This window comes from Macaca nemestrina, chromosome 4 (genome assembly GCF_043159975.1).
Source record: "Macaca nemestrina isolate mMacNem1 chromosome 4, mMacNem.hap1, whole genome shotgun sequence".
In the NCBI taxonomy this organism is placed as follows: Eukaryota; Metazoa; Chordata; class Mammalia; order Primates; family Cercopithecidae; genus Macaca; species Macaca nemestrina.
Genome location: NC_092128.1, coordinates 150,190,135 through 150,214,316, shown reverse-complemented (window position 1 = coordinate 150,214,316; position 24,182 = coordinate 150,190,135). Strand labels below are relative to the sequence as shown.

The 24,182-nt window shown below is 48.1% G+C and overlaps 1 protein-coding gene across 3 annotated transcripts in view; it reads left to right on the top strand.

The window, feature by feature from the left end:
- The window catches only part of LOC139362955 (uncharacterized), an 89,982-nt gene that overhangs the window by 10,185 nt on the left and 55,615 nt on the right, over window positions 1–24,182 (top strand). The gene's annotated exons all lie outside the window — the stretch shown is intronic.

Here is a 24,182-nt window from a genome sequence, read left to right as displayed (position 1 = left end):
TGGCCAACATGGCGAAACCCTGTCTCTACTAAAAATACAAAAAGTAGGCCGGGCATGGTGGCTCAAGCCTGTAATCCCAGCACTTTGGGAGGCCGAGATGGGCGGATCACGAGGTCAGGAGATCGAGACCATCTTGGCTAACTCGGTGAAACCCCGTCTCTACTAAAAAATACAAAAAAACTAGCCGGGCGAGGTGGCTGGCGTCTGTAGTCCCAGCTACTTGGGAGGCTGAGGCAGGAGAATGGCGTGAATCCGGGAGGCGGAGCTTGCAGTGAGCTGAGATCCAGCCACTGCACCCCAGCCTGGGCGACAGAGCGAGACTCCGTCTCAAAAAAAAAAAAAAAAAAATACAAAAAGTAGCCGGGTGTGGTGGCGTTCACCTGTAATCCCAGCTACTCGGGAGGCTGAGGCAGGAGAATTGTTTTAACCCAGGAGGCAGAGGCTGCAGTGAGCCGAGACTGTGTTCCAGATTGGGCCACAGAGCAAGACTGTCTCAAAAAAAAAGAAAAAAGAAAAAAAGCAATAGCGCCAGGGAGATGCAGGTGAAATGAGTTTCTTTTGTTATTCATAACAAGCCCCTTTCAACCACACTTGAGGTTATGCTGATCGCCAGGGGACCCAACCATGTCATTAGAGGGCTGGAGGTTGGGCTAATCACAAATGCCCCAATGATTTAACCAATCATGCCCAGGAAATGAAGCCACCATAGGAAAAAAAAAATCGGGGGAATGGGATTCAGAGAACTTCCTGAGTTGGTGAACGTGCCAAGGTGCTGGGGGGCGGGGGGCGTGTACCCACACGTTGCCGTGAGCTATGATGGGGCCACCGCACTCCAGCCTGGGTGACAGAGCGAGACCCTCTCTCTACAAAAAATAGAAGAAGGCATGTAATCTCAGCACCTTGGGAGGCCAAAGCGGGAGGATTGCTTGAAGCGAGGAGTTCAAGAACAACCTTGCCAACATAGTGAGACCCCCATCTCTATTTTTTTTTTTTTTTTTTTTGAGACGGAGTCTCGCTTTGTCGCCCAGGCTGGAGTGCAGTGGCCGGATCTCAGCTGACTGCAAGCTCCGCCTCCCGGGTTTACGCCATTCTCCTGCCTCAGCCTCCCGAGTAGCTGGGACTACAGGCGCCCACCACCTCGCCCGGCTAGTTTTTTGTATTTTTAGTAGAGACGGGGTTTCACCATATTAGCCAGGATGGTCTCGATCTCCTGACCTCGTGATCCGCCCGTCTCGGCCTCCCAAAGTGCTGGGATTACAGGCTTGAGCCACCGCGCCCGGCTCCCATCTCTATTAATATAAATAAATAAAATTTAAAATAAAAACTGTAAGAAATTGGCCAGGCACAGTGGCTCATGACTATAATCCCAGCACTTTGGGAGGGAGAGGTGGGTGGATCACCTGAGGTCAGGAGTTCGAGACCAGCCTGGCCAACATGGTGAAACCTCGTCTCTACTAAAAGTAAAATTTAAAAAATAGACCGGGCGCCATGACTGACGCCTGTAATCCCAGCACTTTGGGAGGCTGAGGCAGGCGGATCATAAGGTCAGGAGATCGAGGCCATCCTGGCCAACATGGTGAAATCCTGTCTCTACTAAAAATATGAATAATTAGCTGGGTGTGGCGGAATGTGCCTGTAGTCCCATCCACTTGGGAAACTGAGGCAGGAGAATCGCTTGAACTCTGGGAGGCAGAGGTTGCAGTGAGCCAAGGTTGTGCCACTGCACTCCAGCCTGGGCAACAGAATGAGACTTTGTCTCAAAAAATAAATAAATAAATAAATATAAATAAAAATAAAATAAATAACCGGGCATGGTGGAGTGCGCCTGTAATCCCAGCTATTTGGAAGGCTGAGGCAGGAGAATCACTTGAACCCAGGAGGTGGAGGTTGCAGTGACTGCACCACTGCACTCCAGCCCGGGTGACAGAGTGAGACTCCATCTAAAAAAATAAATACATAAAAATTAAAAAAATAAAAATTAGCCAATCTGGGTGCAGTGGCTCACATCTGTAATCCCAACACTTTGAGAAGCCAAAGCGGGTGGATCCCTTGAGGCCGGGAATTCGAGACTAGCCTGGTCAACATGGCAAAACTCCGTCTCTAGTAAAAAATACAAAAATTAAGGCCGGGCACGGTGGCTCACGCCTGTAATCCCAGCACTTTGGGAGGCTGAGGCGGGCGGATTACAAGGTCAGGAGATCAAGAACATCCCGGCTAACACAGTGAAACCCTGTCTTTACTAAAAATACAAAAAATTAGCCGGGCATGGTGTCGGGCACCTGTAGTCCCAGCTGCTTGGGAGGCTGAGGCAGGAGAATGGTGTGAACCCGGGAGGCGGAGCCAGCCTAGGTGACAGAGCAAGACTCCGTCTCAAAAAAAAAAAAAAAAAAAAAAAATTAGCTGGGTATTGTGGCACATGACTGTAGTCCCAACTACTCTGTAGGCTGAGGCAGGAGAATTGCTTGAACCCTGGAGGCGGAGGTTGCGGTGAGCTGAGATGGCATCAGTGCACTCCAGCCACACAGCGAGACCCTGACTGTAAGGAAAAAAATTCTGGGTCCAGCTGACACGTATGTATCAGCACTAGCTGGAGCAGAAGTTCAGAACTGTACAGTGGGCCGGGCGTGGTGGCTCATGCCTGTAATCCTAGCACTTTGGGAGGCTGAGGTCAGGAGTTCAAGACCAGCCTGACCAACATGGTGAAACCCCGTCTTTACTGAAAATAAAAAATTAGCTGGGTGTGGTAGCGCATGCCTGTAATCCCAGCTACTTGGGAAGCTGAGGCAGGAGAATCGCTTGGACCCAGGAGGCGGAGGCTGAGGTGAGCCAAGATCGTGCCATTGCACTCCAGCCTCGGCAACAAGAGTGAAACTCCGTCTCAAAAAAAAAAAAAAGAACTGCACAGTGGGCTGGACCATGAGGATGGTAAAAGAGTCTTCTGCCAGGTTCCTAGAGTGGACTCAGCTGTGCAAACAGAGACATGGGCAGTAGGTTGTTACAATAAGAACCTCCCTCCCCCATCATGCCTTCCCTGTATCTATGCAATTTACAATGTGACTTTGGCATGCCTCCCAAAAGCGGTGGGGTCTGTATCTTCCTTCCCATTGAATCTGGGCTTGCCTTGTGACTTGCTTTACCAGTGGAATGCAGCAGAAGGGATGCTGAACTACTTCCGGGGCTCGGGTTTGGTTTGGTTTTGTTGAGGCAGGGTCTCACTCTGTCGCCAAGGCTGCAGTGCAGTGGGGTGATCTTGGCTCACTGCAGCCTTGACTTCCTGGTCTCAAGTGATGGTCTAACCTCAGTCCCTCAAGTAGCTGGGACTACATGCTTGTGCCACCACTCCTAGCTGTTTTTGATTTTATTATTTTTTTTTTTTTTAGACGAAGTCTCACTCTGTCCCCAGGCTGGAGTGCAGTTTCATGATCTTGGCTCACTGCAACCTCTGCCTCCTGGGTTCAAGTGGTTCTCCTGCCTTGGCCTCCTGAGTAACTGGGATTACAGGTGTGTGGCACCACTCCCGGCTAGTTTTTTGTATTTTTGGTATAGACAGAGTTTCACCATGTTGGCCAGGCTGGTCTTAAACTCCCGACCTCAGGTGATCTGCCTGCCTCGGCCTCCCAAAGTGCTGGGATTACAGGCGTGAGCCACCTCGCCTGGCCAGAGAAACTGATACTCTTTTGTAATAGTGTTTGGCCCCAATATTCTTTGGAATCTGAAGTTTGCTATTGAATGAGAAAGCGGGAAGGAGTTCCATGTATTCAGGCTTCTATGTTGTTTTTCTAAGCAGGGTTGGGCCAGGTTAGTTGGTTCCAGGTGATCCTCTGTGGTGCTGTTTGGCCCTAGTGCTCTTTGGAGTCTGGGGAGGTTTGACCTTTAAAAATCCAACTGCTGGCTGGCCGGGCGCTGTGGCTCACACCTGTAATTCCAGCTAATCGGGAGGCTGAGGCACGAGAGTTGCTTAAACCTGGGAGGCGGAGGTTGCAGTGAGCTGAGATCACTCTACTGCACTCCAATCTGGAAGGCAGAGCAAGACCCTGTCTCAAAAAAAAAAAAAAAAAGAGAGATTATAAATTCGAGTTGCAGAGTTACAGAGGTACTGTTTCTTTCTTTCTTTTCTTTTTTTTTTTTTTTTTTTGCTCTTTGTAGCCTCTGCCTCCCAGGTTCAAGTGATTCTCCTGCCTCAGCCTCCCGAGTAGCTGGAACTACAGACGCCCGTCACCACACCTGGCTAATTTTTATTTTTATTATTATTATTTTTTTGAGACGAAATCTTGCTCTGTTGCCAGGCTGGAGTGCAGTGGCATGATCTTGGCTCACTGCAACCTCCACCTCCCGAGTTCAAGCAGTTCTCCTGCCTCAGCCTCCTGAGTAGCTGGGACTACAGGTGCACGCCGCCACGCCCAGCTAATTTTTGTATTTTTAGTAGAGACGGGGTTTCACCGTGTTGACCAGGCTGGTCTTGAACTCCTGACCTCAAGTGATTCACCCACCTTGGCCTCCCAAAGTGCTGGGATTACAGGTGTGAGCCACCATGCCCAGCCTGGAGAAGCATTGTTCCAATGAAGGTAAATGACATGGAGGTCCAGGTTCCCTATTTATGTAACTTATTTTGCCCTCTGGACAGAGGCTTTATGTAGAATATGCTATCTCCGTTGCATAATGGATTGCTGCTTTGCTCATTCAACATTATGATTTGATGGTTCTGGTAACGCACAGCTACAGTCTGGTTGTCTCTTGATGCCCCATGGTCAAGTGCTTAGTCTCTTCCAGGACCCTGTGGCATGCAAAGAGCTGCATTTTTTTTTTTTTTTTTTTGAGACGGAGTCTCACTCTGTCGCCCAGGATGGAGTGTGGTGGCGCGATCTTGGCTCACTGCAAACTCCCTCTCCTGGGTTCATGCCATTCTCCTGCCTCAGCTTCCCAAGTAGCTGGGCCTACAGGCACCCACCACCACATCCGGCTATTTTTTTGTATTTTTAGTAGAGATGGGGTTTCACCGTGTTAGCCAGGATGGTCTCGATTTCCTGACCTCGTGATCCGCCCACCTTGGCCTCCCAAAGTGCTAGGATTACAGGTATGAGCCACCGCGCGCCCGGCCAAAGAGCTGCATTTTGAATCATAAATGTGCTAAAAAATGGGGCTTTGTTCTATAATCCTCAGCATCTCCACTGTGGCAACAGCCTTTCTTTTCTTTCTTTCTTTCTTTATTTTTTTTTTTTGAGACGGAGCCTCGCTCTGTCGCCCAGGCTGGAGTGCAGTGGTCGGATCTCAGCTCACTGCAAGCTCCGCCTCCCGGGTTTACACCATTCTCCTGCCTCAGCCTCCCGAGTAGCTGGGACTACAGGCGCCCGCCACCTCGCCTTAACAGCCTTTCTTTTCTTTCTTTCCCTCTCCTTTCCTCCCTTCTCGTACTCCCGCTCCCTCCCTTCCACCATCCCTCCCTCCCTCCCTCCCTTCCTTGCATCCTCCCTCCCTCCCTCCCTCCCTTCCTTCCATCCTTCCATCCTTCCTTCCCTCCCTGCCTTCCTGCCTTGCTGTCTTCCCGTCTTCCCTCATTCCTCCCCTCCTTCCTCTTTTCTCTCTTTCTTTCTTTCCAGACAGGGCCTCACTCCGACTCCTAGGCTGGAGTGCGGTGGTAAAATCACGGCTCACTGCAGCCTCCACTTCCTGGACTTAGGTGATCCTCCCACCTCAGCCTCCTGAGTAGCTGGGACTGCAGGCATGTGCCACCACACCCAGCTAATTTTTTGTATTCTTTGTAGAGAAAGGATTTCCCTATGTTGCCCAGGCAGGTCTTGAACTCCTGGGCTCAAACTGTCCTCTCATCTCAGCCTCCCAATGTGCTGGATTACAGGCTGAGCCACCATGCCCAGAGTTGCAGCTTTTCTATTAGTGCTCGCCAGAGACTCCACGTACCATTGTTATCTCTAGCACCGTGGCATCTTCCGTTGGTATATGTGGCACCGTGGGATATACCACATAATGTGGCTTTAGGCAGCGGGGCCATCTGGAGCACACCAGAACCTGCTGCAGAGCTCTCTCTCAATCAAGGGAACACCAAAAAATGCTATCCTAGGCTGGGAGCGGTGGTTCATGCCTCTAATCCCAGCACTTTGGGAGGCCGAGGTGGGTGGATCACCTGAGGTCAGGAGTTCAAGACCAGCCTGGCCAACATGGTGAAACCCCTGTCTCTACTAAAAATGCAAACAATTAGCTGGGCATGGTGGTATGCACCCAGCTACTCGGGAGGTTGAGGCAGGAGAATCGCTTGAACCTGGGAGGCAGAGGCTACAGTGAGCCGAGATCACACCACTGTACTCCAGCCTGGGCGACAGTGCAAGACTCTGTCTCAAAAAACAAAAACAAAATCAAATGCCATCTGGAGCCAGGCATGGTGGCTTACACCTCTAATCCTTGCACTTTGGAAGGCCAAGGCTGATGGATTGCTTGAGGCCAGGATTTCAAGGCCAGCCTGGCCAATATAGCAAGACCCTGTCTCTATTTTTTTAAAAAACATACTGCTGACCTAGAAGTCTAAAAGAAAAATGTTTTTTAAAAAAACACCATAAATAAATAAATAAATAGATAAATACAACTGGCCTACTGCGGTGGCTCACGCTTGTAATCCCAGCACTTTGGGAGGCCAATGTGGGCAGATCATTTGACGTCAGGAGTTTGAGACCTGCTTGGCCAACATGGCGAAACCCCCATCTCTACTAAAAATACAAAAATTACTCGAGCGTGGTGGTGGGTACCTGTAATCCCAGCTACTCTGGAGGCTGAGGCAGAAGAATCCCTTGAACCTGGGAGGTGGAGGTTACAGTGAGCCAAGATTACACCATTGTATTCTAGCCTGGTGACAGTGAGGCTCTGTCTCAAAAACAAAAAAAAATGTCTTGCGAGAACAGGGAAAGGAGACTGGCTTGGGGTTTTTATGGTGGTTGGTGGGTGTGACTGGGTGAGGGTTTGTGTGCGCTCAGGGGCTTGTGTGGTTTAAACCTCCCATTGGTGGCAAAGGAGGGAGCACTGAAGCGTCTTATCAACTTCCCCAGGTGTCAGTCACAGGGGAAGAGGGAAAATGATACTTAAAAGCCTTCAGCACTATGTAAGATTTGGCCAGGCGTGGTGGCTTACACCTGGAATCCCAGCATTTTGGGAGGCTGTGGCAGTTTGGGAGTTTGAGACCAGCCTGGCTAACATTGTGAAACCCCATCTCTACTAAAAATTCAAAAATTAGCCGGTGTGTTGATGCATGCCTGTAATCCCAGCTATTCGGGAGGCTGAGACAGGAGAATTGCTTGAACTTGGGAGGTGGAGGTTGTAGTGAGCTGAGATCACACCACTGTACTCCAGCCTGGGTGACAGAACTAGACTCCATCTCAAAAAAAAAAAAAAAGATTCTTCAGTCTCTTTTGATCTTCCTGTGCCCGCTTTATGGTTCCTGGAGCTGCTCATGTTCAGATTTGCCATGAGCGTTGCTCCCCTACATCTGAAGATGCAAAGATCTCTCTCCTTCCTTGTCACCTAATCCTGCTGGCTCTCTCAGGCTCATCTGCAGGAGACCCCACTCAAAAGTAGGGTCTGGCCGGCCATGGTGCCTCATGCCTGTAATTCCAGCACTTTGGGAGGCTGAGGCAGGTGGATTACCTGAGGTCAGGAGTTCAAGAACAGCCTGGCCAACATGATGAAACCCCGTCTCTACTAAAAAATACAAAAATTAGCCAGGCGTGGTGGCGGGCGCCTATAACCCCATCTACTCGGGAGGCTGAGGCAGGAGAATAGCTTGAACCTGGGGGTTGGAGGTTGCAGTGAGTCAAGATCATGCCACTGCACTCCAGTCTGGGTGAAAGAGTGAAACTCCATCTCAAAAAAAAAAAAAAAAAAAAAAGTGGAGTCTTGTTCAGAAGATATGTTTGCATGATTTCCATGAGGAATGCAGGTGCCCTGTCCCTTTCTTCCTAATGCTCACAGCGTCTTTTTTTTTTTTTTTTAATAGATTTTACTTTTTTAGGCCAGTTTTAGATTCATAGCAACATTGAGCAGAAGGTACAGAGAGTTCTCATATGTTCCCTGTCCCTGCTAATAGCCTCTCCCATTATCATCTTCCACCAAAGTGGTACATTTGTTACAATTAGGGAACCTATACTGACACATCACTTTAACCCAAAGTCCACAGTATGCATTAGGGTCTGTCTTGGTGGTGTGCATGTCACGGGTTTGGAACGATGTGTCATAACATGCATCCACTGTTACAACTGTCTCAGAGGAGTTCGCCTGCCTGAAAAATCCTCCGTGCTCTGCCTCTTCGGTCCCTCCCTTCAGTCCCTGGCAACCTTTTGTTTCCAGTCCCTGGCAACAGTTCCTTTTACTGTTTCCATAGTTTGGCCTTTTCTCCATGTAGTATAGTAGGAATCATACAGCATAGAGGCTTTTCATTTTTTTTTTCCTTGAGACAGGGTCTCGCTCTGTCACCCAGGCTGGAGAGCAGTGGCACCGTCATAGCTCACTGCAGACCTAACATCCTGGGCTCAATTGATCCTCCCGCCTCAACCTTCTGAGTAGCTGGGACTATGGGTATGTGTCACCATGCCTGGCCAAGTATTCTGGATTTTTTTTTTTTTTTTTTTGAGACGGAGTCTCGCTCTGTCGCCCAGGCTGGAGTGCAGTGGCCGGATCTTGGCTCACTGCAAGCTCTGCTTCCCGGGTTTACGCCATTCTCCTGCCTCAGCCTCCGGAGTAGCTGGGACTACAGGCGCCCGCCACCTCGACCGGCTAGTTTTTTTTGTATTTGTTAGTAGAGATGGGGTTTCACCATGTTAGCCAGGATGGTCTCGATCTCCTGACCTCGTGATCCACCCGCCTCGGCCTCCCGAAGTGCTGGGATTACAGGCCTGAGCCACCGTGCCCGGCCTTTTTTTTTTTTTTTTGAGATGAAGTCTCACTCTTATCCCCCAGGCTGGAGTGCAATGGCGCGATCTCGGCTCACTGCAACCTCCGCCTTCTGGGTTCAAGTGATTCTTCTGCCTCAGCCTCTCGAGTAGTGGGATTACAGGCGTCTGCCACCACGCCCAGCTAATTTTTGTGTGTTTAGTAGAGATGGGGTTTCACCATATTGGCCAGACTGGTCTCGAACTCCTGACCTCAGGTGATCCATCTGCCTCGGCCTCCCAAAGTGCTGAGATTACAGGCGTGAGCCACGTGCCCTGCCGTGTTCTGGATTTTTGTCATCCTGATAGGTTTGTAGTGGTATCTCATTATTTTAATTTGCGTTTTCCCAGTGACATATGATATGAAGCATCTTTTCATCTGCCTATTTGCCACCTGTGTATCTTCTTTGGAAAGATGTCTCTTAAGGTCTTTGGCCCATTTAAAACTCAGGTTGTTTTCCTGTTGTTGAGTTTTAAGAGTTCTTTGTATATTTTGGTTAATAGTCCTTCTTTATCAGCTATATCTTTAGCAAATATTTTCTCCCAGTCTGTGGCTTGTCTTTTCATTCTCTTGACAACATCTTTCAGAGAGAAGAAATTTTTGAATTCAATGAAGTCCAACTTACCAATTCTTTTTTTTTTTTGAGATGGAGTTTCACTCTTGTTGCCCAGGCTAGAGTGCAATGGCATGATCTCAGCTCACCGCAACCTCCACCTCCCGCGTTCAAGTGATTCTCCTGCCTCAGCCTCCCAAGTAGCTGGGATTACAAGCATGTGCCACCACACCCGGCTAATTTTGTATTTTTAGTAGAGATGGGGTTTCTCCATGTTGGTCAGGCTGGTCTTGAACTCCCAACCTCAGGTTATCTGCCCGCCTCAGCATCCCAAAGTGCTGGGATGATAGGCATGAGCCACCACGCCCGGCCCAATTCTTTCTTTCATGAATCCTACCTTTGGCGTTGTATCTAAAAAGTCATTGTCAAATCTGAAGTTACCTAGATTTTCTCCTATGTTACCTTCTAAAATTTTTATGGGTTTGAGCTTTACATTTAGGTCTCTGATCCATCTGAATTAATTCTGTGAAGTGTGTAAGGTCAGAATCTGGATTCAGTTTTTTGCATGTGGATGTCCAATTGTTCAGCAACATCTGTTAAAAAGACCATCTTTGTCTTTGCTCGCTGTATTGCCTTTGCTCTTTCGTCAAAGATCACTTGACTCTATTTATGTGGGTCTGTTTCTGAGATCTCTATTCTATTCAATTGATCTTTTTCTTTTTTTTTTTTTAAGAGACAGTGTTTCAGCATGTTGTCCAGGGTGGTCTCATTCTACTGACCTTAAGTGAACCACCTGCCTTGGCCTCCCAAAGTGCTGGGATTACAGGTGTGAGACACCATACCTGGCCCATTGATCTATTTATCTATTTTTTCACTAATATCACACTGTCCTGATTACCGTAGCTTTATAGTAAGTCTTGAAGTACCATAGTACTTTATCAATGTCTCTGTGCAATTCCACCACTGTTTTTTTTCTTTTTTTTTTTTTGAGACGGAATTTTGCTCTTGTCGCTTAGGCTGGAGTGCAATGGCGCAATCTCAGCTCACTGCAACTTCCGCCTCCCTGGTTGAAGGAATTCTCCTGCCTCCGCCTCCTGAGTAGCTGGGATTACAGGTGCCTGCCACCACGCCTGGCTAATTTTTGTATTTTTAGTAGAGACAGGGTTTCACCACGTTAGCCAGGCTGGTCTTGAACTCCTGCCCTCTGGTGATCCACCTGCCTCGGCCTCCCAAAGTGCTGGGATTCCAGGCATGAGCCACCACGCCCGGACTAGTTCTACCACTTTTAACTTCGTGTATTTTGATGCTTTTGTTAGTTGCATATACATTAAGGATTAATTATGTGTTTTTGGAGAATTGACTCCTGTATCATTCTGTAATGTCCCTCTTTTTTTTTTTTTTTTGGACACAGGGTCTCATTCTGTCACCCAGGCTGGAGTACAGTGGTGTGATCACGACTCACTGAAGTCTGGAGCTCCCAGGCTCAAGTGATACTCCCGTTTTGGTCTCCTAAGTAGCTGGGACTACAGGTATTCACCACCGTGACCAGCTGATATATATATTTATATTTATTTATTTATTGTAGAGTCAGGGTCTTGCTATGTTGCCCAGGTTGATCACAAACTCCTGGACTCAAGCAATCCCCCCACTACCTTGGTCTCCTAAAGTGCTGGGATTATTGATGTGAGTGCCAACACCTGGCTGTAATGCCCCTCTTTAGCTCTGATAACTTTCTTGGCTTTGAAGTCTTTTTTGTTTGGTATTATCTTGGTTTAGCTTTCTCCATGTATTTATTTATTTAGAGACGGCATCCCGTTCTGTCACCCAGGCTGGAGTGTAGTGGTCCCATCTTGGCTTGCTGCAACCTCTGCCTCCCGGGTTCAAATGATTCTCCTGCCTCAGCCTCCTGAGTATCTGGGACCACAGGCACACACCGCCATGCCCGACTAATTTTTGTATTTTTTCAGTAGTGACGGGGGTTTCACCATATTGGCCAGGCTGGTCTCGAACTCCCGACCTCAGGTGATCTGCCCGCCTTGGCCTCCCAAAGTGCTGAGATTACAGGCGTGAGCCACCACACCTGGCTGACTTTTTTAAAAAACACCTTCTACAAAGCTTCTGGATAGTTTTTGCATTTTATTATGCCTTGTAATTTTTTCCCTGATAACTGGACATAATTTATCGGTAAAAGGTGCTGCTATAAATAGACCTGGGGGAAAGTGGTGGGAAGTGTGGTGGGAGGAGAAGCCTCTGTAATAGTCCTCTGAGAAGGTCTGAATCTTTGTTTTAAATTATTATTATTTTTTTTTAAGATGAGGTCTCACTATATTGCCCAGGCCGCTCTTCAACTCTTGAGCTTAAGCAATCCTCCCACCTCAACCTTCCAAAGTACAGGGATTCTGGGCATGAGCCTTTGTGCCTGGCCAGATTTTTTTTCTTTTTGAGACGGAGTCTCGCTTTGTCACCCAGGCTGGTGTGCAGTGTTGCGATCTCAGCTCACTGCAAGCTCCTCCTCCCGGGTTCACGCCGTTCTCCTGCCTCAGCCTCCTGAGTAACTGGGACTACAGGAACCTGCCAGCACGCCCGGCCAATTTTTTTGTGTTTTTAGTAGAGACGGGGTTTCACCTTGTTAGCCAGGATGGTCTGGATCTCCTGACCTTGTGATCTGCCTGCCTCGGCCTCCCAAAGTGCTGGGATTACAGGCGTGAGCCACTGTGCCTGGCCGTGCCTGGCCAGATCTTAGTCTTTCAGTGAGCCTGTGCCTCTGGAATGGACTTCGTAAGTGCTTATTAACACCCCCAACTCACCCGCTTAGGCGGGACAGGATGGGTCCCGGGGCTGGGGTTGGGTTTTCCTTTTCTCCAGGTGGACGGCTGGGGCCAGCTGGAGTTGGGGATTTTCCTTCCCCCAGGTCAGGTAGGCGCTGATGAAGCCCCCCAGGTTGGGCTGTGGTTAAGTAGTTTCTCCTGAGGGTTGACCTTGTTAAGAACAGAAAGCTGGGCTTGTCTCTTTTCCCCTCCCCTTGCTGGAGGTACGAGGGGATTTTTCTCTAATATTCACTCTGAGAACCTGGTTGAGCCCCTGAAGGGGCTCACAAGAGCACAGGGCGCCCTGTCTTGGTCCTCTCGGTTTTTTTTTTTTTTTTTTTGAGACGGAGTTTCGCTCTTGTCGCCCAGGCTGGAGTGCAGTGGTGCGATCTCTGCTCTCTGCAAGCTCCGCCTCCCACGTTCACGCCATTCTCCTGCCTCAGCCTCCCGAGTAGCTGGGATTACAGGCACCCGCCACCACGCCTGGTTAATTTTTTGTATTTTTAGTAGAGATGGGGTTTCACCGTGTTAGCCAGGATGGTCTCGAACTCCTGACCTCGTGATCTGCCCGCCTTGGCTTCCCCAAGTGCTGGGTTTACAGTCGTGAGCCACCGCGCCTGGCCCTGCTGGGAGTTTCTATGTCTCGGGCTTCTTCAGCGGGTACAGCAATTCAGCTCCTCAGCCGCTCTGCTGATCCCACCCCTCTTCACTGGGCCCCATGTGGGGCTTCTGCCCGTGGTTTCTACTCAGGTAAGTTGTAATTCTCTGTATCCTCCTGTCTCTCCAATTTTGCGGCTGGGAGTTTGCCCTGTGACCGACCTCCGCGGACAGATCTCAGAGGAGTTGTTGACGTTTCAGTTTGTTCAACTATTTACTTGTGAACTCAGCGAGGTGACTTCCAAGATCCTTCTGTGCCAAACTGCAAGTCCTGTCTGGCTGTTTGTAGGCACTTGGTCCACCCGTATGTGAAACTGTAGGTTTGTGGGGATTTGACAAGGCATGGTGGATTTCTCCCCCATGACCCTTGATAGTTTTGGTCGGTTCTTGATGGAAGTGGGGATATTTAAATGAGCCTGTCAAATATGTTCCTGTAACACGAAGATGTAGTTTTTTCAGGGCCAGGTATGGTGGCTCCAGCCTGTAATCCAGCACTTCGAAAGGCTGAGGCAGGAGGATCAGTTGAGGCCAGGAGCTTGAGACCAGCCTGGGCAACATGGCAAATCCAGTCTCTCTTTTTTTTTTTTTTTTTGAGATGGAGTCTTGCTCTGTTGCCCAGGCTGGAGTGCACTGACGTGATTTTGGCTCACTGCAACCTCCGCCTCCCGAGTTCAAGCTATTCTCCGGTCTCAGGCTCTGAAGTACCTGGGATTACAGGCGTCCACCACCGTGCCCAGCTAAGTTTTGTATATATGTATGTATGTATGTGTATGTGTATGTGTGTGTGTGTGTGTGTGTGTGTATATATATATATATATATTTTTTTTTTTTTATTGAGATGGAGTCTTGCTCTGTCACCCAAGCTGGAGTGCAGTGGCTGGATCTCAGCTCACTGCAACCTCCACCACCTGGGTTCAAGCGATTCTTGTGCCTCAACCTCCTGAGTAGCCAGGACTACAGGCACGTGCCACCATGCCCAGCTAATTTTTTTGTATTTTTAGTAGAGACAAGGTTTCACTGCGTTGGCCAGGCTGGTCTTGAACTCCTGACCTCAGGTAATCCTCCCGCCCCGACCTCCCAAAGTACTGAGATTATAGGCATGAGCTAGCACGCCTGGCCCCCCGTCTATTTTTTTAAGATTTTGTTTTGTTTTGTTTTGTTTTGTTTTGTTTTGTTTTGTTTTTGAGACAAGGTCTCACTCGCCCAGGCTGGAGTGCAGTGGCTCAGTTAAGACTCACTATAGCTTTGACCTCCTGGGCTCAGATTATCCTCCCATATCAGCCTCCTGGGTATCTGGGAGTGCAGGCATGTGCCACCATGCCTGGCTAATTTTTTGTAGAGACAGGGTTTCACCATGTTGCCCCAGGTGGGTCTCAAACTTCTGGGCTCAAGTGATCCTCCTGCCTCGGCCTCCCAAAGTGCTGGGATTACACGCATCAGCCTCCGCTCCTGGCCCCCATTCATCTTTGAAGCACAGCCTCCAATGCCCCCTGCTCTTTTGATCTCAGCTTGAAGCATGTTCCCAAGGAGGCTACTGAGATATCCCCTGTTCCCGAGTTCATGGTTTTGAATTAGACCACGATGCATCCAAAAGGTAGAGCTGGTATCAGGATGAGGTACCGAACCTCCCCACATCCCATGTTTACATTTCATATTGTTGCCCTCTGCCCTGGAGAACTTCCTTGAGGCCAGGAGTTGATGTCAGGAGACTGCAGACAACATATTTCCCTTTTTTTTTTTTTTTTTTGAGATGGAGTCTCGCTCTGTCGCCCAGGCTAGAGTGCAGTGGTGCAATCTCGGCTCACTGCAAGCTCTGCCTCCCGGGTTCTAGCGATTCTCCTGCCTCAGCCTCCTGAGTAGCTGGGACTCCAGGCGCCCGCCACCACACCCGGCTATTTTTCTGTATTTTTAGTAGAGACGGGGTTTCACTGCATTAGGCAGGATTGTTTTGGTCTCCTTACCTCGTGATCCTCCTGTCTCAGCCTCCCAAAGTGCTGGGATTACAGGCATGAGTCACCGCACCCGGCAGATATTTCCCCTTTACAGCCCCCAGCTGATAAAAGAGGAAGTCGTTTTTGCACGCCGACCTCAGAGGCAGAGAATGGTGTAATCTCACGAAGACACGTTAAATAAATGAGGAATTCTTGCCACAGCTCTGTGGTCTCTGATATCAACATCTCTATGTTCATCGCTGGCCAACTCTCTCTTCCTCCATCAATCAAAAAATTATTTTTTATTCCTAATGACATAGGACAAAGCCTCTGATTAAATCAGCCAAAAGCCCAGCAGCCCAAGTGGATATTCCCTGCTATCTTGTTGGTATCAAAGTTCCATTGTATTTCCAAGCAACAACAAAAAATAGGTACAAGGCTATGAAAGCTATCTGAATGGTAAAAGACTTTTTTTGTTTGTTTGTTTTTGTTGGGTTTCGTTTTAATCTAAGAGGTTGGACTCAGTGCTGTTGCCACTTGGCTCCAAAGCACCGTAATTCTGAGATTCTCTGTTGCTATAGGGATGAGATGATATGATTCAAATGCACCACATGTTCTGTTGCTAAGGTAATTACACGCATCCTCACCCTTTCCATCAGGGCTGGCTTTGCCATGGATGAACTGAGCATGAGGTCTCGGGTACAGACAGAGAAGGAAAAATAAGCTTTGTGTGGGAAGTTTTAGAGGAAGTTTGCCATTTATTTTCTTTTTCTTTTCTTTCTTTTTTTTTTTTTTTTGAGATGGAGTCTCACTCTGTTGTCCAGACTGGAGTACAATGACGTGATCTCAGCTCACTGCAACCTCTGGCTCCTGGTTTTCCTGCCTCAGTCTTCCAAGTAGCTGGGATTACAGGCATGTGCCACCACAACCAGCTAATTTTTTTTTTTTTTTCACCATCTTGGCCAGTGCTCGAACTCCTGACCTCAGGTGATCCACCTGCCTCAGCCTCCCAAAGTGCTGGGATTATGGGTGTGAACCATTGCACCAGCCAGAGGAAGTTTTTAAAAAAGAAAAAAACATATACTTGCTGTTGCTGCTTGACCTGGGTGACCGCACGGTGACAGCCAGCAAAGTGGACAGCATGATGACTTGTGTCTTCAGGGAAGTGGCCAGTGACGGCTGTTTCACAGGGACCTGACGGTCTGATGGACGAATGGCTTGCCCAGAGCCACTGGCGGGCAGAGAGACCCAGAAAATGTGGGTGCTCCGCGAAGAATCAGAACCTTTCACATTTCCAGACCAAGGGGGAAGGGGATTGAGTAAAAAGAGACATGAAGGAACTTTCTGGGAGCATGGACACTTCTGCATCCTGATTGGATTTCAGTTACATGGGTGTCTAAACCCATTAAACTGCATACTTAGGCTCCATGTGTTCGCAGACAATGTAATTTCATCAATAAAAGCAATCCTTCAGCCCTTTTAGGATGAGAAGGGAGGTGAGGGATGGGCGATGAGGATAGAAGTGGGAAGTGATGATCCTCCCGCCTCAGCTTCCCAGTGTGCTAGGATTACAGGCGTGAGCCACCATGCTCGGCCTGTTTACTGATTATTTTAAGACAGTCTGACTCTGTTGCACAGGCTGGAGTGCGGTGGTGTAATCATAGCTCACTGCAGTCTTGAACTCATGGTTTGGAGGAGGTTTGCTCAAGCAATCCTCCCCGCTCAGCCTCCCAAGTAGCTGGGACAACAGGCACACATCACCATGCCTGGCTAATTTTTAAATTTTTTGTAGAGATGGGATGTCGCTATGTTGCACAGGCTGGTCTGGAACTCCTGGCCTCAAGTGATCCTCCCACCTCAGCCTCCCAAAGTGCTGGGATTGCAGGCCTGAGCCACAGCGCCCCACCAAGAGTGGAGTGTTAAATTACGATTGTCTCCCCTCTTATTAACAGTTTCAGTTACCCGAGGTCAACCGCAGTCCAAAAATACTAACTGGAGAAAAGAGTTAGTATTTTTGCTTCAGACTAGGCAGAGAGAGAGCAGCCCTCTCCTGTCTCTGGACGAGCCTGTTTCACATGCTAGAGAGCTGGCTTAGCATTTGCTACAGTGTGCGTTTCCTGCTTGTTGGGGGCAGGGCATGAAGCTTGGGCTTGGGTTTCATATACATGACCCTGCAGGGGCCTCTGAGGATGTCAGTGCCAGCCTCACCCTCCTTTGCCCTCAGTCCAGGCCGTCTGAGTTTCTTGTCCTCCTTCCTTCCAGGACTGGGACATAGTGTCCAGAGGGCACAGCATTGGAGTAGGAGTTTGGGAAGCAGATTTCTCATCCTTTCCTGATATGGTTAGGGTTTGGGTCCCCACCCAGAATCTCATCTTGAATTGTAATCCCATAATCCCCAAGTGTCAAGGTGGGGTAATCGGATCATGGGGGCAGTTTCCCCCATTCTGCTCTCGTGAAAGTGAGTGAGTCTTGAGGTATCTGATGGTTTTATAAGCACTGGCATTTCCCCTGCTTGCACTCACTCTATCCAGCCTCCTGAGAAGAAGGTGCCTGCTTCTCCTTTGCCTTTTGCCATGATAGTAATTTTCCTGAGGCCTTCCAAGCAATGTGGAACTGTGAGTCAATTAAACCTCTTTCTTTCATAAATTGCCCAGTCTCTGGTTTATTTATTTATTTATTTTTTAATTTTGTTTGTTTGTTTTTGAGTCCGAGTCTCACTCTGTTGCCCAGGCTGGAATGCAGTGGTATGATCTCAACTCACTGCAACCTCCGCCTCCTGGGTTCAAGTGATTCTCCTGCCTCAGCCTCTGGAGTAGCTGGCATTACAGGTACCCGCCACTATGCCTGGCTAATTTTTGTATTTGTAGTAGAGATAGGGTTTTACCATGTTAGCCAGGCTGGTCTTGAACTCCCGACCTCAGGTGATTTGCCTGACTTGGCCTCCCAAAGTGCTGGGATTATAGCCGTGAGCCACTGTGTATTTTCTTTCTTTCTTTTTTTTTTTTTTTTTTTGAGATGGAGTCTTGCTCTGTCACCCAGGCTGGAGTGCAGTGGCGCGATCTCGGCTCACTGCAAGCTCTGACTCACGGGTTCACACCATTCTCCTGCCTCAGCCTCCCGAGTAGCTGGGACTACAGGCACCCACCACCACACCTGGCTAATTTTTTGTATTTTTAGTAGAGATGGGGATTCACTGTGTTAGCCAGGACGGTCTTGATCTCCTGACTTCGTGATCCACCTGCCTTGGCCTCCCAAAGTGCTGAGATTACAGGCGTGAGCCACCGCACCCGGCCTTCGGGTATTTCTTTATAGCAGCGTGAGAATGGACTAATACACTACCTGGTCACTAACTTACTGAACATTGACTAAACAATCTGGGCTACAGTTTCCGCAGGAGCAGAACAGGGTTAGTTGCTGTCAGGGCTACCACGAGGGGACAAAGCTCCCTGGAGGTGTCCTGTATACAAATGTGAAATAGGTGCTCTGCAGAGGAGACAGGAGGCTGCCTTATGATGTAAACAAACAAACAAACAAAAGGCTAGGGGGGTGGTTGTTGGTGAAAAAATATTGGCAGCCACCAGGCAGAGCCTCCATGGCTTCTATTTTTGGGGAATGAAGAAATTCATCTTGGTGGCTCACACCTGCAGTCCCAGCACTTCGGGAGTCTGAGGCAGGAGGATTGCTTGAAGCCCGGAGTGCAAGACCAGCCTGGGCAACAGAGTGAAACCCTGTCTCTACAAAAGATAGAAAAATTAGCCAGGCATGGTGGTGTGTGCCTATAGTCCCAGCTACTTGGTAGGCTGAGGTGGGAGGATCTCTTGAGTCCAGAAAGTCGAGGCTGCAGTGAGCTTTGACCATGCCACTGTACTCCAGCGTGAGCAACAGAGTGAGACCCTGCCTCTAAAAAGTGAAAAGGAAAACATTGTAAGATAAAAATGTATTATTTATCTGTAATATATAATATGTATTATAGGCCCAGCGCGATGGCTTACTCCAGTAATCCCAGCACTTTGGGAGGCTGAGGTACACAGATCACTCGAGGTCAGGAGTTCAAGACCAGCCTGGCCAACATGGTGAAACCCCTTCTCTACTAAAAATACAAAAAAATGGCCAGGCACAGTGGCTCACACCTGTAATCCCAGTACTTTGGGAGTCTGAGGCGGGCAGATCACCAGGTAAAGAGATTGAGACGGTCCAGGCCAACATGGTGAAACCTCATCTCTACTAAAAATACAAAAATTAGCTGGGTGTGGTGGCGGGCCCCTGTAGTCCCAGCTACTTGGGAGTCTGAGGCAGGAGAATCGCTAGAACCTGGGAGACAGAGGTTGAAATGAGCCAAGATCACGGCACTGCACTCCAGTCTGAGCTACAGAGCAAGACTCTGTCTCAAAAAAAAAACAAAAAAACTTAGCCAGGTATGGTGACACATGTCTATAATCCTAGTTACTTGGGAGACTGAAGTGGGGAGATCACTTGAACCTGGGAGACAGAGGCTGCCCTGAGCCCAGATTGCCACACTGCACTCTAGCCTGGGTGACAGAGCGAGACTGTCTCAAAAAAAAAGTGGCCGAGCACAGTGGCTCACACCTGTAGTCCCAGCACTTTGGGAGGCTGAGGCGGGCAGATCATGAGGTCAGGAGATCAAGACCATCCTGGCTAACACAGTGAAACCACGTTTCTACTAAAAATACAAAAAATTAGCCGGGCGTGGTGGCAGGTGCCTGTAGTCTCAGCTACTCAGGAGGCTGAGGCAGGAAAATGGTGTGAATCCAGGAGGCAGAGCTTGCAGTGAGCCGAGATCATGCCACTGCACTCCAGCCTGGGCGACAGAGCAAGACTGTCTCAAAAAAAAAAAAAAAAAAGATTTGTCTGTTACATATTATATATGATATAAAATATACATTTATAAACTATATGATATAAAAATCTTTATATATAAAAACATTTTATATATTTATATTTTATATCATATATAATATACAAACCATATTATATAAAATATATTTTGTAATTTATATAGTTTTGTATTTATATATTTTTATATTACATATAAATATATGCAATGTATTACATATAAATAACATATTTCATATTACATATGCATATATATAATATGTATATATTTTTGAGACAGAGTCTTACTCTGTCACCCAGGCTGGAGTGCAATGGCGCGATCTCAGCTCGCTGCAGCCTCCACCTCCTGGTTGAATCAATTCTCCTGCCTCAGCCTCCTGAGTAGCTGGGATTACAGGTACCCGCCACCACACCCAGCTAATTTTTGCATTTTTAGTAGAGACAGGGGTTTCACCATGTTGGCTGGGCTGGTCTCGAACTCCTGACCTCAGATGATCCACCTACCTTGGTCTCCCAAAGTGCTGAGATTACAGGCGTGAGCCACCACGCTTGGCCTATTTTATATTCATATTTTATGTATCCATATTTTTATATTTTACATACAAATATATATTTTTATATTACATAAATATATGTATCCATTATATATATATATATAAAATATCAAACCATGGAGACAATGTTAAGCATTTTCCCAGTACATGGCCCCTGATAAAATGCCATTTTTCCTATCGCTATTTTTGTCGCAGCGGAGACTGGGAAACAGGATGGCACAGAAGACCTGGGATGAGCCAGTGCAGTTAACAAGGGGAAGCACATGAATTGGAAAGTTCAGTGAGCTCTTGTTTAGATAATAGGATCCATACATCACCAGTGATATGTTCCTTCATTCTCTTGTGATCCATGGATTCCTTCTCCCTCTCTTCCTTTCCTCCCTCCCTCTCTCTGCATTTGATTTGTAGAAAAAAGTGCAGAATTTCTTACACCCTGGATTTTGCAGATTGTCTCATTGTGGAATCATTTGACATATTTTTCTGCTGCCCTTGTGTGTCCTGTAATTTCTTAATTAGATCAAGAGGCGTAGATTCAAGTTCTTCTTTTTTTTTTTCCAGGATTACTCATAGGTGATGTCGTGTACAGCCATATAGATGGACAAGATGTCTGGTTTTCTTTTTTTTTTTTTTTTAAAAAGATGTCAGCAGTCATTGGTGATCATTACCTAAGGGTGTTTTTGTCTGTTTGTTTTTGAGATGGAGTCTCGCTCTGTCTCCCAGGCTGGAGTGCAGTGGCACAATCTCTGCTCACTGCAGCCTCTGCCTCCCAGGTTCAAGTGATTCTCCTGCCTCGGCCTCCCCAGTAGGTGGGACCAACGATATTAATAATCATATTACATGTGAATGTCTTAGTATGATTTTATATGATTGCATAGTAGCAGGATGATACTTTATGTTTACATCGATTTACGACAACATAGGTTTATTCTGCTTTTCAAGGAAATGGAAAAAATGAACTTCTATAAGCGCAGCAATGTATATATACATATATATATTTTTTGTTTTGTTTTTTTGAGGCAGAGTCTCACTCTATGGAATGCAGTGGTGTGATCTTGACTCACTCTAACCTCCGCCTCCTGGGTTCAAGCAATTCTCCTGCCTCAGCCTCCCGAGTAGCTGGGACAACAGGCATGCACCACCATGTCCAGCTAACTTTTGTATTTTTATTATTTCTTATTACTTTTTTTGAGATGGAGTCTTGCTCTGTCACCCAGGCTGCAGTGCAGTGGCACAGTCTTGACTCACTGCGCAACCTCTGCCTCCCAGGTTCAAGCAGTTCGCCTGTCTCGGCCTCCTGAATAGGTAGGGCTAGAGGCGTCCACCACCAGACTTGGCTTATTTTTCTATTTTTTTGGTAGAAACAGGGTTTCACCTGTTGGCCAGGCTGGTTTTGAACTCTTGACCTCAGGTGAGGTCTGCCTCAGCCTCCCAAAGTGTTGGGATTACAGGCGTGAGCCACCGTGCCTAGCCAATAAGCAGGGCAATTAGAGTCCCTTGTCTCCAGCCCTATGCAGCATATCCAGGCAGCTCTTACTGCTTATTATTTATTTTCCCATCCCTAGAACAGCAAAGGTTTATCCTCTGGTGAAATGGAGAAAATGAATACATTAACTTCAACACTATGCATAGTTTAACGCAGGTGGGAGGGAACTACTGGTTAATATCACTCGTCTGTTTCACTTCTTCCACTGGCATTCCCTGCATCCTATCTTTTCCCTGTGGTAGAGACCTCTGGTTATTTCTCAATATCTGTTCTCTCCTTCTAATGCAACAGAGCCTTCAATTTTTAGCTAGGGAACGTTGCCTTCCCAGAATGAAGACTCCATTTTCCAGCCTTCTTTGTAGATGGAGGTGGCCGTGTGACTGAGATCTGTTCAATGGGATATGAGCAGAAGTGACTTGTGCCTTTTCCGAATCAAGCTCTTAAAAGAAAGGGCATTCGGGCTGGGCACGGTGGCTCATGCCTGTAATCCCAGCACTTTGTGAAGCTAAGGTGGGCAGATCACTTGAGGTCAGGAGTTCGAGTCCACCCTGGCCAACATGGTGAAACCCTGTTTCTGCTAAAAACACAAAAATCAGCCAGGCGTGGTGGCGCGTACTTGTAATCCCAGCTACTTGGGAGGCTGAGGCAGGAGAATTGCTTGACCTCAGGAGGAGGGGGTTGCAGTGAGTTGAGATTCCACCACTGCACTCCAGCCTGGGTGACAGAGCGAGACTCCATCTCAAAAAACAAACAAACAAAAGTTGGGGTGGGGGGCATCCTATCCCCTTCCTTTTCCCGTCTTGCTGCTGGCTGAAATACAGATGTGGCCATCTTGAACCATATCTGCTCTAGGGATGGTAGAGCAGTTTGTTTGTTTGTTTGTTTTTGAGACAGTGTCTTGCTCTGTTGCCCAGACTGGAGTGCAGTGACATGATCATGACTCATTGTAGTGCTTTGACCTCCTAGGCTCAAGCAATCCTCCCATCTCAGCCTCCCGAGTAGCTGGGAGTACAGGTGCATGTCACCATGGCTGGCTAATTTAAAAAAAAACAATTTTTTTTTTTTTTTTTGAGATGGAATCTCGCTCTGTCGCCCAGGCTCGAGTGCAGTGGCACAATCTCGGCTCACTGCAAGCTCTGCCTCCCGGATTCACGCCTTTCTTCTGCCTCAGCCTCCCGAGTAGCTGGGACTACAGGCGCCTGCCAGCACGTCTGGCTAATTTTTTGTATTTTTATTAGAGACGGGGTTTCACCGTGTTAGCCAGGATGGTCTTGATCTCCTGACCTCATGATCCGCCCGCCTCGGCTTCCCAAAGTGCTGGGATTACAGGCGTGAGGAAAAATGTTTTTTTTTTTTTTTTTGAGACGGAGTCTCGCTCTTCTGCCCAGGCTGGAGTGCAGTGGCCGGATCTCAGCTCACTGCAAGCTCCGCCTCCCGGGTTCACGCCATTCTCCTGCCTCAGCCTCCTGAGTAGCTGGGACTACAGGCGCCCGCCACTGCACCCGGCTAGTTTTTTGTATTTTTTAGTAGAGACGGGGTTTCACTGTGTTAGCCAAGATGGTCTCGATCTCCTGACCTCGTGATCCGCCCATCTCGGCCTCCCAAAGTGCTGGGATTACAGGCTTGAGCCACTGCGCCCGGCCTGGAAAAATGTTTTTTAGAGATGATGTCTTACCATGTTTCCCAGGCTGGTCTTCAGCTGGGCTCAATTGATCCTCCCACCGTAGCCTCCCAAAGTGCTGGGATTACAGGTGTGAACCACCAAGCCCAGCTAGAGCACTAATTTAGGAGTCTAGTTTTCTGACTCCTTCGGAGCCACATGGGTTTTTTTCATGAGAAATAATCATTGGCGATTTTTCTTTTTTTTTGAGGTAGTCTCACTCTATTGCCCAGGCTGGGAATTAGTGGCATGATCTTGGCTCACTGCAACTTCCACCTTCTGGGTTCGAGCAATCCTCCTGCCTCAGCCTCCCAAATAGCTAGGACTACAGGTGTGCACCACCGCACCTGGCAATTTTTTTGTTTGTTTTTGTTTCTTTGAGATGAGTCTCACTCTGTGGTCAGGCTGGAGTGCAATGGCGCGAACTTGGCTCACTACAACCTCGGCTCACTACAACCTCTGCCTCCCACGTTCAAGCAATCCTCCTGCCTCAGCCTCCCGAGTAGCTGGGACTACAGGTGCGCACCACCACACCCAGCTAATTTTTGCATTTTTAGTAGAGTCAGGGTTTCACCATGTTGGCCAGGATGGTCTTGATCTCTTGACCTCATGGTCTGCCTGCCTCGGCCTCCCAAAGTGCTGGGATTACAGGCGTGAGCCACCACTCCCGGCCAATTTTTGTATTTTTTAGTAGATACAGGGTTTCACCATGTTGCCAGGGTGGTCTTGAACTCCTGGTCTCAAGTGATCCACTC